Raw genomic sequence first — 16,670 nt, forward strand, 5'->3', positions numbered from 1 at the left:
TACTCTATGGACAGACAGAGCAATGGCGTTAAGGCTTTAACTGAATAATGATAGGGGGAATGAAAAACACGCCATTGGACGAGAAAGAAACGCCACCTCGGAAAACATTACCCAGCCGGATTCGATTCGAATTGAGGAGGAGGAGGAGGAGGAGGAGATCGAGGAGCTGGATTGATCGGGGACAACGTTGGTAGGCTCTTGGACTTGAACACGATATCTAGTATATGGTGGAGAACCTTCACACAGCATAACATGTGACGAGTTGTTCCTCTTTGGCAAGAAGCACACTTTATGTGTCAAACAATCTTGTTTGACGGTGGGAATATCGCTCGACAAATAAGATTCTGAGAAGAATTAGCCAGGCAATCTTGTCCCCAGAGATATGGAAAGATCACAACAGGTGCGACAGAGAACCGACCTCATGTTCGAAGATCATGAATTCAAAGTTTGATCGAAAACAATCACCCCCTCAAAACATGAAACATGACGGCTTCCTCCAATTCGGGCATGACTTATGCATTCGAAAGTGATTCGTCCTCTAGCACTCAATACCATCCAGTCCGAGACGAGCCCTACCAATAAAAAGGCAATCAACAGTCACGCATCTTTTCAACATGGCCGTCACCCAATTCAATTTGAAAACAAGCGGATGATTCAAATTGTCAATACTGGGAAATTCAATTCATTCCCCCATAATGCGGGTACGTTATGGACATTTCCTCGAGTGAGTAGGGGATGGAACTACCGTAAGTGCGTATTGTGTGGCAGACGGAGGAAAATGCACCCACAAACAGGGGTCTGCAGCTCTGCACTCTCTGTAGGTCGATCTACCCTACCACGGACTTCTAGAAATATGGACTGCGAACGAGCTTCTCGCCAAATTGGCCTGCTCTGGGTCATAGCGACTCTGAGCCGCTTTTAGAATTAAAGTGATAACCTAAGAAACGTAGATCACTTCAATTAAAGGTGGGTCATTCTTATAGTATTTACTTGTAAAGTGGATCGTTTCAAAGTTATGTTGTCAAAAGCTTATGTAGCTGACCAAGAGCAGGCCGAAAATTCGAATTTTATGCATTGTTTTCTGCATAACTTTGACCATGTCTCCTGAGTTCCCTAAGCATAGGTTTGGGCACCAATTTGGCCAAGTTCATCAAATCAACCAGATCTTGTGGTCGTATGAAGTGCTTACTTAGAAGATGCGAAATTTTAGCTTCCGTTCGTAGTCCACATCTCCAGAAGTCCGCGACCGTACCTACCGTGGCGAGCGAGGAGGGAGGAATAAACCGTGGTGGGTCGTCCGTCGGTCGTTGGGTGATGTATGAGGATTGGTGGGTATCAATTTTCATTCAATTTTCTCAATTTTCGCTATGCAATGCTTGTCACTCAGAAACGGCAAATCCATCATCGGATTCGGACGAACTCACTCCAAGCACAAGGCCAAGAAACGAAGAGCAGCCGTCCCACTCACGAACCCACTGGACGAGCACAGTCCGCCTTTGAAAATGCTAAAATGCAATCTTCGTACAGCAAGGCAGGCGAGTGCACACACCATTTCTACTTAAGTCACTCGACTGGATACAAGATATCGTGAGAGCACTTTGATTGCCAAACTTTGTTCAGAAAATGCCTTGGATCCATTTCAGTATAGGTCACAAATTTGTCAATATTATTCAATTTTGTTGTCCGCCATCGTATTTAAGGGATATGATGTGGACCAAAAATTGCAACGAGGTCAGCTGTGATCAATGCCATCTTATGGTTGAGTGTCTTTGGTTAAGAAAAAGATATATAACAAATGGGATGGTTATACCGTACGTGATTGTGGTTAACTGAGAGAAAAGTTCCCTAAGTGACCAGCTGGTATTAATCTGAAAACAAAAAAGGTTTCGATTATCAATCTATACTGAAATTGTTCTTTTAGGTTGCGATTTTTTGCCAAATAACTTTCAGAAACGTATGAGTAAGTTTCAGACAAGCTTGAAACACCTGCAATTCGATTGGTTATTTAGATACATTGGAGGTTTTTTCCAAGTCAATGATAGGCTTATTATCCCCTTTTCCACTTGCTCTATCTATGCTCGTTGCATTGGGCCGAGAAACACCTATTTCAATCTGTCTTTAGGTTCATTTTCAATAAAACAATCTTGAAATGGGGTATTTAGATCAAGAATGGATGAAAAGGGTTAAACCTGAACCTGAATCAATTATGTTTCATACCCCTTTTCATTCTCTGCTTGTGGCCTTCAACTCACTTTGTTTCTATTTGTCATTCACTCTTCTGTATCGGATTTTTAGAGATGACATCACCGCCACTTACTGTACACTGTGCAGTAAATATGCCCCAGGAAAACGTAGTTGGGATTTGTGTTTTGATATATACTTATCGTACGTACGTACATCTCAATTGCGAGGCTCTCTTGGTGAAGCACTTCGGTTTTTTTATGTAGAGTATGCATTCTTTATCCTCTAACCTTGTATTTCATTTTAGGATGCTTCAAAACTGATTGTCAAAACTTCGTGAATATTTTAGATCTGAAAAAAGAGACGGTCGTTTTATGCTTGGCCGTAATGTACGAATACAATGTCCCCGTCAACGGTCTCTACTAATACGCTTGCAATTGATTGCAATGGACTTCACAAACGAAATAGGCGATATTCCGTGTCTCATTTTGTCTCCAATAGGGCAAAAAAGCATTGTGTGCTTCTCTGATTACTGTATATGTTAAAAGGTCAGATTTAGTTGTTATTAGTTTTTCCAAATAATTCACCAGATACTGTTCCTACTGTACTGCATCTCTTGTTTGGATGCTCCTAGCAAAAGCACTAGTTACAAAGTGGCGCCAAGTGTTCCCTGGTTGATCCTCCAGAAGTAAAACAAGGACCCAAAACAAAAGAGCTACCGTTGATGTTCCACTATATATTGTCTAAAAAGAATAAATGATACTTTTACCCGGTAGATAGAGACGCATCCAACTGTCAGAAACTAGAATTTTTAAAGAGTCAGTTGCAATTTTTCCTCGCAAAGTTATGGTAAAAAGAGCAAGATCTGACGTCCCGAAGTGAGTTAATTTAACCGACCGTACTTTTGAATTGAGACTTGGATATTGCCGAGAATGAGTATCCGTCCAACATTTTGGAGAGCCTATTTTCATACCGGTTAACTTCCAATCGCCTAACTCAAAGGTAAGAGTTTAAAAAAAACTGGCCTCCGGTTACTTCTCATTGTTTTTGGGTCCTCCGCCCAATATGGGCCGAATCGGCCCTGAGTGGCTGAACGCGGTAGAATTAGGCAAGAAACTGTCGCCGCTTTGCACTCCAGTGCTTTGCTTCCAGCCAGCCGAGGAGTAGTTCCAAAAGCCATTTCTAATTTTCCGCCAATTTTCGGCGTGAACACTTGAATTTCAATTTAGATAGTGCAAAGAAGAGACCCTGTGAGGTCCGGCCCAATGGATGGTGAACAACGACGCCGATGTTGATGATGATGATGATGACCTTTCAGAATATTCGTGTGTTTGTGTGTGTGTGTGAGCAATATGCTATGCGTTGCCCATTGATCTTTTCCTTTGGGCAGAGAAAGAGCGAAAGAAAGAGAGAGACCTTCTTGACTCACGCCTTACTCTTTCTACTGTAGTATGTGGTGAGTGTGTACAACAAGTCATTGTGGGATTGAATGAGTTTCCGTGTCTTTCTCCCACACTTTCCTTGAACTCGAGATTGATTGGGCGAGGAGGCAGAAATGGGTACATGGACTTCTGAACAAAAAACAACAACAGGCTGTTTATGCAATTTGGAACGATGAAAAACTGATAACTTTTTTTAACTTGCACTCGTGATAATATTTCTCAATCCTCGTCGTTATGTCACATAAGCTACGTAAATGCGATCTAAGATAGGATTTTGTTTTCAATTCTACTCACATGGCTAAATTAAAGTAGAGAGAGACGTAAAATGAAATATCTTGGTTCAAGAATAAACCTGTTTTTTATGAAATTGTTTTAATCCCGAATGTTTTGAGTGTGCCATTGGTATTTGCCGAAGTAGTGCACTTTCAGTTTAGCACAATATGGCAGGAAAGTTTTGGGCAGCTCACGTTTTCCATATTACTGTTCCAAGTCAATAACAAAAGCTACTATGGCAAAAAGATGTTCAAATATACCAAACAGCGTCAGGATAATCCTTGAGTTAAAAAGAGACCGCGCTAATAATGGATAAAATTGATTATACAATTTATGAAGGATGGCGCCGTTTCCATAAGGCCATTGCATTCCTGCTACTGTTTTCAGGTTTCAAAAAGATTGATTTGCAATAGTCAATATGTTTATAGCCTGACAACATCAGATTTAAATATGATTTCAAAAATTGCCATCCATTTTGTCAAATTTGCAAAGGTGCAAAACAAGGAGGGGGGAAGTCATACTTGCATTTTTGCACTTTTGCTATTTCTAGAGCTAGCGCATAAATAAATAATAAAAAACTAATTTGCCACCAAAAATACCTCTCATGTTGGGAAACTGTACAAACCATACCACCAATTAAATTTCCTGGATTGAAAAATAATTAGCAATAACATTGCAATTAAACTTAAACATTGAGTATTCAACATGCATTTTTGCATTGTTCCAGTTTTGGTGCCTTAGCTACATTTTTCAAAGCTATAGAATCTATTTGTCATTTTTGGGGCTTTTGGGGCTTGGGGCTATTGGCCAGAAACTTGCACCTCTTCTTATGGCAGTAATCTTCCTGTGATGGCAAACCAAATCAATATACAACAAGTGCACAACGAGTACTTACTGTACTTAGCAGAAATAAAATATCAGGCCCACTCTATGAATTATTTTTTTTTTGCGCGAAGAAAAGTCTAAACTCGCATGGGTCTCGCTCGCTCTTTGTCTCAACTTTTATTTACATTGAAACAATAGCAAATCGTCTTTGCTCTTCCCCTTGAGAGCTGGAGGGCTTCGTTGGCCACTGGCTCCTCTAGCTTCACTGGCTCCACTGGCTTTGTGAGAGGCCGAACTGAGCCCTTCATTCAGTTGCCATTGGCTGGACTGGCCTTCTGGTGTGGTTAATTCAGACTTGGGGTAATTAATCTATCAAGCAGTAATGACCTGAATCATTAACTTGGATGACTTTCTTAATGAAGAGGCCAAGGCAATCGGAGGGTTTTCTTTTTTGTTCCTGCCTTCTGAATGTCAGGTAGTGGTAGCCAACCACTACCATGAGGATACCCCTACTACGTCCGTCCCTCTTTGCGCCGATAACAACAATTAATAATAGCTGAATGTTTCTAATCTTCGTGGTGGGCCCAAAACCACCTACATTATTAGCTCTTCTCACTAGTACACTCGACACTAATCTTGGGTCTGGAGGTTTGACCCACGTGTCTTGATCCAAGTGTTATTTGAGAATAATGACGAGGCAAAGCATTTAAGTGGTTGAAGACGACGCTTCCACACCATCAACAACATCGCCTTAGAATCAGCTTTCATGCCATTATCATCATCATCATGGTCGACATCGTCTTCATGATCTGGGTTTCATAAATGGCCGGTGGCTACCGACAAGTCAAAACAACAAATTACTTCAATTAACTACCAAATGAAGGGCGGACTGGGTGCTGAATGAAGTCATTAAAATCTTGGCCGAGCACATATCCGTTCGCTTTTTTTTCAATTATATCTGAATTCTATCTCTGCATGAGGAAAAACAAGACTCCAAGTTAAAATGTCAACCAAGCGTTGGAATGATAACGCGTCGGATCAAACTTGAAGAGATTGGTGTTTTGAAATCAGTTCTCAATCATTGGGTTTGCAGCGTTGTGTAGTACTCGTATGTGGGTACGAAACAGCCTCCAGGGCCGACTGGACTTGTCTTGGTTGTTGATCATCAACGTGGTTGGCACCTCTTCGGCTCTTGCCTCTTCTTCCTCATCCATTCCTGGTGGCTGGCTCAGACTGAACCAGAAATTAATGAATGAAACGAAGACAATGAACGAAACGAAGAGGTCTCGATCGTCGTTCACCGATGATAATACAGAGCGCATGGAACAAAACACTACCATCACCATCACCACCACCAACTTGTCAAAAGAAGCAGTGGACGAACTACGAAGACGTGGGTTGCATTGAAGCGAGATGTGGATGCCACCTACCATGAAGAACAAGAGCAACACCACCAAAATCCAGGGCAATCCCAATGCCAGACGGCCAACCAAACGGTGGGACATTGAAAATAGACTCGCATTTGGCCTCATATCGGGCGAGTACCGGTCATTTTCTTGCAATTCTGGCCATATCCCTCAAATGCTAGTGATGGTAGTGTTCCATAAATGGGAATTCTATCCCGAAATAAGTACCATTCATCCCAACCTTTACTACCCATCAGTTGTTTTAAAAACATTTCCAAATCAATTTCAAAGAATCAAATTAATAACGGCCTGATGATGTAATGAATGGCTCTTATAGCGTCCACGACACTAGATGTTCTAGTAATAGGCTCATTAGACATCGAAAAGTGATTTTAGGCCCTGGGAGAGATTATCTCACCCATCTTGTACAAATCATCGTACGGGATTTGGCCAGGCCAAAAAAATAATAATGTTGTTGTTGCTCTTCCGTTCATGGGTGGACATGCCCTGGAAAAGAGCTCTTTCTCTTTCCCTAGATGATATTGATGATGATGATGATGATGATCATCATCATCATCATCATTTCGATTGCCGTTGTGTTGTGCTCGTTGTGCTCTTTCTGTTTTAGGCTCGAAGTCCTGACGATTTTGCCGATGAGGAACGAAGAGAAGAAGACGACGACTTGGAAGAAGGCTGGGAAGACACAGACGAAGAGGTAGAGGAGAAAGACGAGGAGAAGGAGGTCGACGTTTGCGGAGGATGCCGTTTTATTTAGAAGGTGTGACCAATCGGGAAAAATTGCCTCGACGACCGAAACGCGACTGGTCTCCCGGCTGAATCGTCGGCGGGATTCCGAGCTGGATTTCGGGCAGGCACCTGGGCAGCCCGGCTTTTACTCTCTCATTCAAAGGAGAAAAAAAGACATTCAGTTCGTCTGGCAGGCAGTCGGGCAATCTGGTAGTGAGAGAGGGAAACTCCACGGTTAGTACTGAGAGAAGTAGTAGTAGTAGTAGTAGTAGTAGTTGCTCTATCTCTTCTTTTTTTGAGCTCGAAAAAGAGAGACCCTTTCGAGAATCATCGGCTTTTGGACGAGTACGGTCGGCAGATTCTTACACCATTGCGCCACTCAATCTGAGGAGCTCTATGAATAGAGAGAGAGAGATGTTTTCCAGGAACAAGAACAAAAATGCATTTTCATGATGAGCACCGACTACCCTACTGACAATGTTAAGATGATTGGAACCACTGCAAGACAATGATTCTGGAGCTTATTATATAATATTCACTTTACCATATCGGGGTAGAAGATATCCATCAACGAAATGGATTTCAATGGTTCCTCTTCTAAAACTGAAGATGATTTGCAGGGCTGTCCAAATGATGTAAATAATATTGGCAAAAGAAATATAATTAAAAAATGAAACAGAAAGGGCAAGAAATGCAAGGAAATATGCAAAACAATGTACGTATATGTTTTTAATTCAATTTTCAATTTTTAAAAGATCCAGTGGCAAAATAATGAAACAACAAAACGACATGATAAGCTGAATTTCACGAGCATATAAAAAAAGGATGCACAAGCTTTTCCTGTAAGTACTCAAATCTACTGAATGGTTATAGCAAGCCTTTACCTTATTCAAATGTGTCATGTAGCCACAGTCATGCATGCTAATTTTCTAAATTAACTCTTGATACTGTATTTGCTTCAAGATTGGAAAAAGTGAAAAATAATGTATTTGCATTTTTTGGACAGACCTGAAGATTTGACAGCACAATCCGATATGATTCCATCTTTTAAAGAATTAAGATAGTTTGCATGACATAAGGAGATGTTCCTTCTCACCCTACGGGTGTCTGTTGTAAGTGACTTTTGTGATATTATAATTCCAACGGACTTTGGAGAACGCCTCAAGTGGTGGTCGTAAAGTTTCACTGGCACACAAGCAAGAAGAGACACATACAAACACAATTGAGGTTAGTAGTTTAACGTCTTTATGCCCGAAATTGTGAAATTGAGGGCACTTTGCATGTCAGCAGTTCACCATGAATCTCATATTCCCTCTTGAGCCCAAGCCCAGAGGGCCAGAAGCCAGCCAGAAGCCAGCCAGCCCCCTGGCTTACCCCTGGAACAACCTCGATTTCTCAGACCAGACAACATCCACCTCCTCATCAAAGACCACGTGTGACCTACATGGCACATCAAACCATTCAAATTCACGACGACACGAAGAGCAAATTCCCATTGAAGGGATGAATTTTGAGTGCTCCGCTAAAGTACTTTCCAGTTCGTATAGTTCGACTACTTCAAGGGGAAAACATTTCTATCACGGCCTAATCCATCTGGAATGATCCAATGATCAAAGTTTTTGACGCCATGACTACCCGTTAAATTTCAGACACTTGCTTCTGTTTCGGAAACAGGTGCCTTCGACATTATCATTTTACAAACCACCCAATTGTATAGGTCAAATTCTCTGTCCCCTAGCATGCGGAAAGAGGTAGGAGCAAGCAAAAAGCGACTTAATGATTTGGCAGAAAAAGAAAACAAAGACAATTGTTAGTCGTATCCATGGAAAATTGTCCGATTCGGGAACAATACCGATGATCTCAGAGGATTCAATTTGATACATCTAACCGAAGAATATTGTTGACAAGTGTGAGATTATTAAACGGACCTCATGCCAGTTTGTAATGGGAATGTGGTTTTATCCAAACATCCTCGAGTCATGACAAGTGAGGACGGATAAAGCAAAACACGAATGGCGAGGATTTTTGACGGCACGTTGCACTTTTTTTCCGTTATGAGCCCAAAGAAGCCCGAGTGTGACAAATAGCTAGTTATGTATATCAAGGCAAATGGTCGATCCAATGGCTCGTTTTGGAGGGATCGCAGGGTTATCAGTCTCTCTCTCTCTCATTGGTGAAAAAACCATAATGATCTTTATGGCCCATTACAAATGCAGATCCACTTTAGTGTTGAGACTGACCGTGCTCTTTTCTTCAATCTGGCTTTTGATCGATTTCAAACGTTGGGCGCTAACAGTTTTTGGCCTCTCTTTGACACACTAGCTTCGGCTAAACCTTTTTATTGGCATAACCAAGAAAACGTCGACGACACTAAAGATGATGTTGATTTTGAAGATGAGCAATGCTCCTAAGGAGTTCATGGCCGTTTTGCCCAGTTTTGAAGTATGCAAAAAAGAAAAAAAACGGACGAACTTGGCTCGTGGGATTCACCCTCGTCGGAACATCCATTTGGCTTTGGAGAACTCACTTTTGTGGAGTTGCCTTTAGTCTTCATATAAGAGAGGCTCTCAAACAAATGCCTGACCACTGACTGACTTTTTGGTCATGGGCTTAATTCCCAAATCAATCACCGTATAATCCACATTTCACGAAGCGATTGCCAAAAACCGATTAGAAATAACGCAAGATAGCAAAACACACAATAGTGCTCAATTGAAGGGCAGGAACGGTGCCCACGCCATTCTAAATTTGAGTGGCGAAAGCCAGAAGGTTCGTTAGAGAAAAAAACACATACCATTTGAATAAACCATTGCTATTAATCATTTTTAGAGTAAGGCTGGGACAAAGGCTGTGCATGTTTGGGAAAAGAGGAAATATGTATACTATCATAGTGGGCACTTTTTTAAATCAGATGCCTGAGTGGAGCCAATTTGCTTATCGAGGACATCCGCATTCATTCAAACCTGGAAATCCCAACTCATATCAGTAAATCCATCCAAAGGTACGTACATTGCCATCCAGTTGGGATTCGGGGGATTCTAGTCAAGGGAAGTTTGGTCTCCGTCCTCGACGAAAATCTGAACCCACTGGATTTCTACGTATTGAACACTGTGGAGTCCAAGGCCTGTTCCATCTTCCTTGCCAATGGTTTGTCAGTGAAGACATCGGTTGAGATTGAGAGGATCAACATGAAGAGGATCTGCTCCAGGTGACGTTCCTACATTTAGAGAAGCATTGGCGCAGAGGGTGATGATTGATTTGAAGCATTTCAGTTTAGAAGAATCCTTAGATTTCAACCGATTTGAAACAGATATAGATTCCAAGATAATTTGCTGAAGGAACCATACATATCTGGGGGGAACGCTTAAGGACTTATGTCCGATGCAATTCGTTCACCATCCCGTTCACGAACTCGTGGAACGCTCTAGGAATGTGTCATAATCATATGTCCTGATTCGTTTTATTACATTTAAGCGTGCAATTGATGGTGGAGCCATTTCTACTTCGACTTTTATAAATGCCACTAATTGCTTATTGACTTTAGACCTTATGCGATCGTGCTTTCCACTCGTATTTTAGCTCTCCTGTCTCTTTTGAAGTCTTGTTCTATGTCTCGTACATACAACAACACTTTATCCTTGAGTTGTAAATACCTACAATAAACAAAAATATGAGACATTTTGGGCACATTTAAGTTTTTTTTTTATTTGAGACAATATCATTTTGAATCATTCTTGTATCTTGTGCATTTGACCATAAAGTAAAAATAGGATTGATTGCACGGATATTTTGTTTTACAATTTTCAAGCCTATAGATTTGGAGCGCTCAAGACCAATTTGGAACATTTAACAAATATCTTTCAAACGCTAAAGTGCCCCAACACCCAAGCTAAAATAAGGGACACAAACTATGTTGTTCATATTTAAGAAGTGTTTTATGCATACTGTGCACTAACCTAATCCAATTGCAAAAAGGTCATAATAATTCAACCAAATAAGATTAGGATCCTAAAAAGAAACGTACAGACAAGAAACTAAAGAGGTGCATGAACATGTCATCAAAAATAGACTTGGTCTGTACCTCCCAAGGCGATTGTTTGACTTTAATTGTCAAATGAGTGACGTGTCCACAAGGAGCTCAGTGAGCGACTAAATGAATGAGTGAGTGAGTCGAGACGAGTTGCTCATGTGACAATAAATGAGTCAATAAAGTGATCCTGGAAATACGTGTGTCACAGCTTGGCTTGAACGGTGATCAAAGTCTAAAATTGAGATTCACCGCATTTGAACTCGTGAAGATTCGCCTGCTGCCTCTCCCCATCTCCTACCTACAGGATACATGTACGACAACAGCTCAGTAGGAGTAGCAGAGGCAGCAGTGGTATATCGAGTAGGTGCAGGTAGGAGCTGCTTGGTATTTACTATGGTGCATTAGTAGGGCCGGAGGACCTCCTTAGAGTCCTCGAGTCCGTGTCACCCACCACGACAAGATGCGAAACGGCCATTGCAGCCCACACTGCACATAAAGCAGAGTAAACATGGATGAATGAGTGAATGATGAACGATTCAGACTGTCCCTTTGAACTCGAAGAAACCACTGCATTGAGCTTGCATTAATAGAGTTATCCAGGTTAGCTCATATTCCAGCCACGTCTTACGTATTGTATGCGTATGTACGAGTACTGTAGTTAGCTAGCTGGGTGGGTGTAATTTGAATTGATGATGGCGGGACCGAGTGGCGCAATGTGAAGGCTGGATCAAGTCCGTCCTCGAGCTGTTATTGTTGTTGTTGTTGTTGTTGCTAATGTTCTTCGTGCTCTAGTTCGTTCGATGTTGGTAACAAAAGTAAACTGTCAACAAATTAAAGCATGGACTTCATATATTTTCCAATTTCCTTCCCCGGGTCTGGCATTCATTCGACAGCTGTCTACTCGACTCTCATTAGTTACTAGTTATGACTTGGTATTTAGTCTGGACAGCGATGGTGTCCTACTATTCACGTACATAGGATTTGGGAAGGCCGGATAAGTCCTTTGACGACGATTCTAGGCTGGAATCCGGGTACGTCAAAATAGCATTTCGATTTCAGCACGTTAGACCGATCGGTAGAGTCTCACGATTGTATCAGAGGAGGACTTGTAAAATTTATGGAAAAAATAAAGCCAACAAAGAGCTCCTTGTCTTAGCATGTTGGATTTACAATCCCGACATCAAATGGTCTTCTTTCCCAAAGGCCTGGCCAGTCAGTCAGTCAGTCAGTCAGTCGACCAGCCAGTCTTCCTAAGCGACGTTTACGACTACTCATTGCGAAAAGTGGATGATGTACCTAGCAGGTTTTTACAACAGCTCACTGACCTGACACCACTCCAAAGTCCGTGCTGAGTGCGAGCTTTGAGAGCTTTTACCCGATACCCGACCGCGTCGATCCATCCAATAAGGTCGTCACTCCCGTAGAAAACACGCCGTTTCCTGGCGCCAACGGGAGGCGAGGGCGCGAATCGCCGTCCAAAGGAAATGTCGGAAATCGTCGCTTCGGGAAACAACAAAGGCAGTTTTCTGACGGAGCTGCCCTTAGAAGAGACCCGTCCATCCATTCTTTTCATACGGCTTCACTCACTCACTCACTCACTCACTCACTCACATGCACGCACCCCTCCTCAGAGGTCTCTGGACAATTTGACAAATCTGAGTTCTGAGTTGAGTGAGCGTCTGTCGGCTTGGAAAAAACAATACCAAGGCTTCACGTGATACCAAAAGCGAGGTTTGAGCCAGACTGGGTCTCCAAAGGAAACATTTGCCTCTTCCAGACTTACAATTCTTGACATCGGCAACGCATTCAAAAGAGAGATGTGAATGCTAGGGATCAGGGAAATGTGCAGGATTCAAATCCAAAGATGCATTTAGTTTTGCCGTCGCTCAGACCAATTCGTCTCGCAGTAATCCTTGTACTCGTTTTCCATCAGCGTTCTTTGTGTAAAAAGTGCATTACAGAAGAAACAAATAAATTTCAAATTTTCGCCTTTTGATGTCAACCAGATAAATCTCTAAGATTGCATGACTTAAAATAGGGTATACGCTTCCCTAAGAGCAATCTATGTTACGGCCGTGAAACCAAAAGGTCAGAAATGGTCATTTGATGAAGAGCGATGAAGATGCCTGTTCTGAGGGAAAGCGGGATTTGTCTTTGGTCTCCCGGGGCTTCAAAACACCGAACAATAAGCCGACAATGGACAAAAGACACAACCAGGCGACAACATGTGAACACCTTTTTTCAGAAAAAAAAATTGGCTTCAAACTTTTCTTTTATGTTTTGTTGGAAGAAGAAAAGCCTCGATTTACGACAATAAGTGGCAGCCAACCAAGCAGGCCGCTCCCGACGCAAACATTGCCACAACAGCTCGCCAACCAACTTCCTTCAAAGCTCCCTCTTCATTATTATCGTTATTAACTCGTGTGTGCATCGTCACCATATGGATGAGCCCGGCCACTTGATTGTCACAGTAACCCTGGGACCAGTTATCCTATCACCGAAATGGATCGACGATGAAAACCTGGATCGACTCGAACGGGACAAATTGAAAGAGGCCCATGGACCAAGAATCTTAAATACTACTGACTACTGACTGTCTTGACAGCCAAGGTGAATGAAAAGTGTGCTGGTCGTTGGACACGAACCTGTCCGTTGTTCTAGATCTCTTTTTTTATCAATGGTCAACGCCGTCGCCACTTTAGGCTTGCGATCCCAATAAAACACTTCATCTATGACATCCAATGGACGGACCGAGGGCGCCCAATGGTTGGGTGCTTTGGAAACGAACGACTTTTAGCTTCTTATTTAGATGTCGGAATTTACAACCCAATTTGACATTTTGAATATCCACTGATATCCTGGCGCTTCGGTGGCGAGTGCCCAATAAGCACGAAAAAGTGTGTCCGTATTGTCGTCCGCTTCAGACGTCTATCCATTGAACCGCGACGACGAGAATCTTGGAGGTCATGGCCCCAATGGCCCCAATGGCCCCCGAAGATCCTGGACTTGGCTCGTTCTCGTTGAAACATGTCTAGATTTTAATCTCTCCCTCACAAGTCTTCATCTGGTTCTGGATCTCTTTTAATGCCTCCTGAATGCGTTCACCATGAGCATCACATGACCAAGTTCATCCCGGACTGACTTGTGACTTGAACTTGGGAGTGAGTCCATCGCCGTTAGGTCACAAGCAGACAGACACACGTGCCATTCAAACCACTTCAGATGCTTGGTGATCCCAAAGCATCATTTTCGATTGGACTGGACATGCCCCCCCCTCCCCCCCTAAGGTGATTCCTCGCTCTCTCCCTACATCCAACCATCCATCCTTCTACTCAATAGGCGTTTGGGGCGAAACTTTTCCCAAGAGGAAAGCGGATTGATAATCAATGAATCGACAATGGTTTCGCGAGCATTACTCCCCGGTAATGATCCCTTCCCCCGTGTTGGTTAGTTGGTTGGTTCGTTGGGTTGAAGTGGTCCCATGCACAAGTCGTTACCAGTCACCAGTCACCAGTTACTCGTCAGTTGGAGGTGGTAAGCAAGCACGGGAAGGCAAGGAGCTGGTTGGCGGTCCACTTGGTGGTGGACTAATTGATTCTCTCTCACCTTTGGAACCATCATTACTCAGTAGGTGATCTTCCTCACTCTCACTCAATGTTAGACGACCACTGTCCGAATACCTCGAATAGTTATTCCCATCTTCAATAGGAGATTAGCAATGTCAAGGCCATTTGCGCCAATGCCTACCTAGGCCACACATTGTGAACCTACCACACCACATTGGTAACCTCCTTTGGAGACATGAAATACTAGCCGAAGTGCAGTTTTTGACAGTGCTAGGGTTGATCTCTCGTGTTCTGACCCATCAATGACGGATTTATTGACTTCCCCTTGAAGTCCGGATATCATCCGTCACTCCAACGCCGCTGAAACGACACCACGAACGACAAAGAACGAAGGAAAACCTCAGAAAAAAAGAACGGGGCTCCAAATCTACAATCTATGATACACAGAGGGAGAAAGGGAGAGACACCTCAGACAAGTGGGCTTCCATCTCGACACCTTTCCGTCGAAATACTTCTACGTCTACAAACTAAAACTGATTTTTGTTTGGACGAAAACCATGCCCACTAAAATTAGAACCCAGTCCTGTACTACAATAGATATCATTTTTTTTCAACGAATATTTTGGATCGCGAACATTTTATTCGCTTCTCTGTAAACTTGTAACATAGAAAATGACATTGTAATAAAGCGTCTGACCTATTGTCAATTAAGCCAGATTTACCCTTGTTACATGTTCCATCCCATTGATCGAGGTAGGTGTCTAAACATGGCTAAGGTTCGAAGAAACAGATCAGAACAACGACTTGTGTCATAATTCCTAACAGGGCTAGAGATTGGTCACCCCTAAATGAGTACTTCTTTGCTTGCTTGGAAATCAAAGTACTCGACGTAGAGGAAGCTCTTCTTTTATTATTGCCAAGGTTTTGGGATTCAACTCATTCAATTCGGAAGGTTCCATCCAACGGGGACTGATTTTTTGAACACAAGCAGAACCTTTTGAAGTACATTTGAAAAGGCCTTGTTGGTGGCGAATTCGTGTTCGTTAGTCAGACAATCATTCAAGGCTACTCATTGATCAGGTCCATTGTGTTCCTGACTGAAACACCTGACGATGGTCAAAGCAACCATTCAAAGAAGCAAACTACCACCAACAAACAAACAAACAGTTTGATTTGCCTTGAATCGCCAGTGTCGTCTAGAGTGGACGGAACCGGTCAACTCTGCGGATGGACTCTTGGAGGAGCTCATCATCATAGCCATGAAAAGGTTAATGTCTCGAAGTCTTGAGCATCATCAATTTTCCCCCATCTCCGACCGTCACGATCTGACTAGGGCTTAAACCCCGGAACGATGGATGCAACAAGGCGGAGAGAGAGAGAGAGAGAGAGTCATCCCAGAAGACGGATGTGGAAATGATTGATGGATGAGGCCGAGTTTTATACGATACCAAGGATCAACGGCATGATTAACGATGTGTGGGCTGGGGTAAAAGTTCACTTGCCTGCCTTCAGTACTTCAACGAAGGCTTCTCCCGCCTGGATGGGGATCACTCAGGGGTGAGGTGATGAGGAAAGAGAAGGCAGGTAAATCAGCATCTGGTCTTTTTAAAAGTCAATCATAGGTCAAGATTGTGTTTGACATGTTTACAGAGAGTTAACATCAATTGTCTATGGCAAGCGTGATGGTAAGTGCATTGGAAATGCCATGATAGTAGCCGGCTTTTTAAGTACTTGTTGACTGGCTCTCTCATAGGTAAGCAAAGTTTTCTTTAATTGGCCAAAAAGGGAGGGTTTTATTCAGCCTTTAAGTTTCAATCAAAATGAGCAAAATTTGTTCAAAACGTTGGAAACAACGATGGTTCTTGCTCGTGATAGGTATATGTAAATACAACTTAAGAAAATTTACCTGCATTCAATTTGCTCTCAGTCTTTTTGGTCAGGGTTTTGTGGGTGTTAATCTCTCCGGGCCTAGGATCCTAGCCAACCAGTCCACTGGGTGGGAACGGTCAATTTAACTTACATACACCATTTCTTACTTAAGCAGATTGACATGTTTTGCACTAGTTTCTTCTGGCAAGTACGGTAATGTATTACGGGGTGTTCGTTTCTAACGGCTACAAGTTTTCGTAGCGCCTTGCAATGATTCTCATATTATATTACAATGTCGAGCTCGCAGCAACCGCAATAAAGTGGTTTTTTT

This window comes from Tigriopus californicus, chromosome 6 (assembly GCF_007210705.1).
Source record: "Tigriopus californicus strain San Diego chromosome 6, Tcal_SD_v2.1, whole genome shotgun sequence".
Taxonomy (NCBI): Eukaryota; Metazoa; Arthropoda; class Copepoda; order Harpacticoida; family Harpacticidae; genus Tigriopus; species Tigriopus californicus.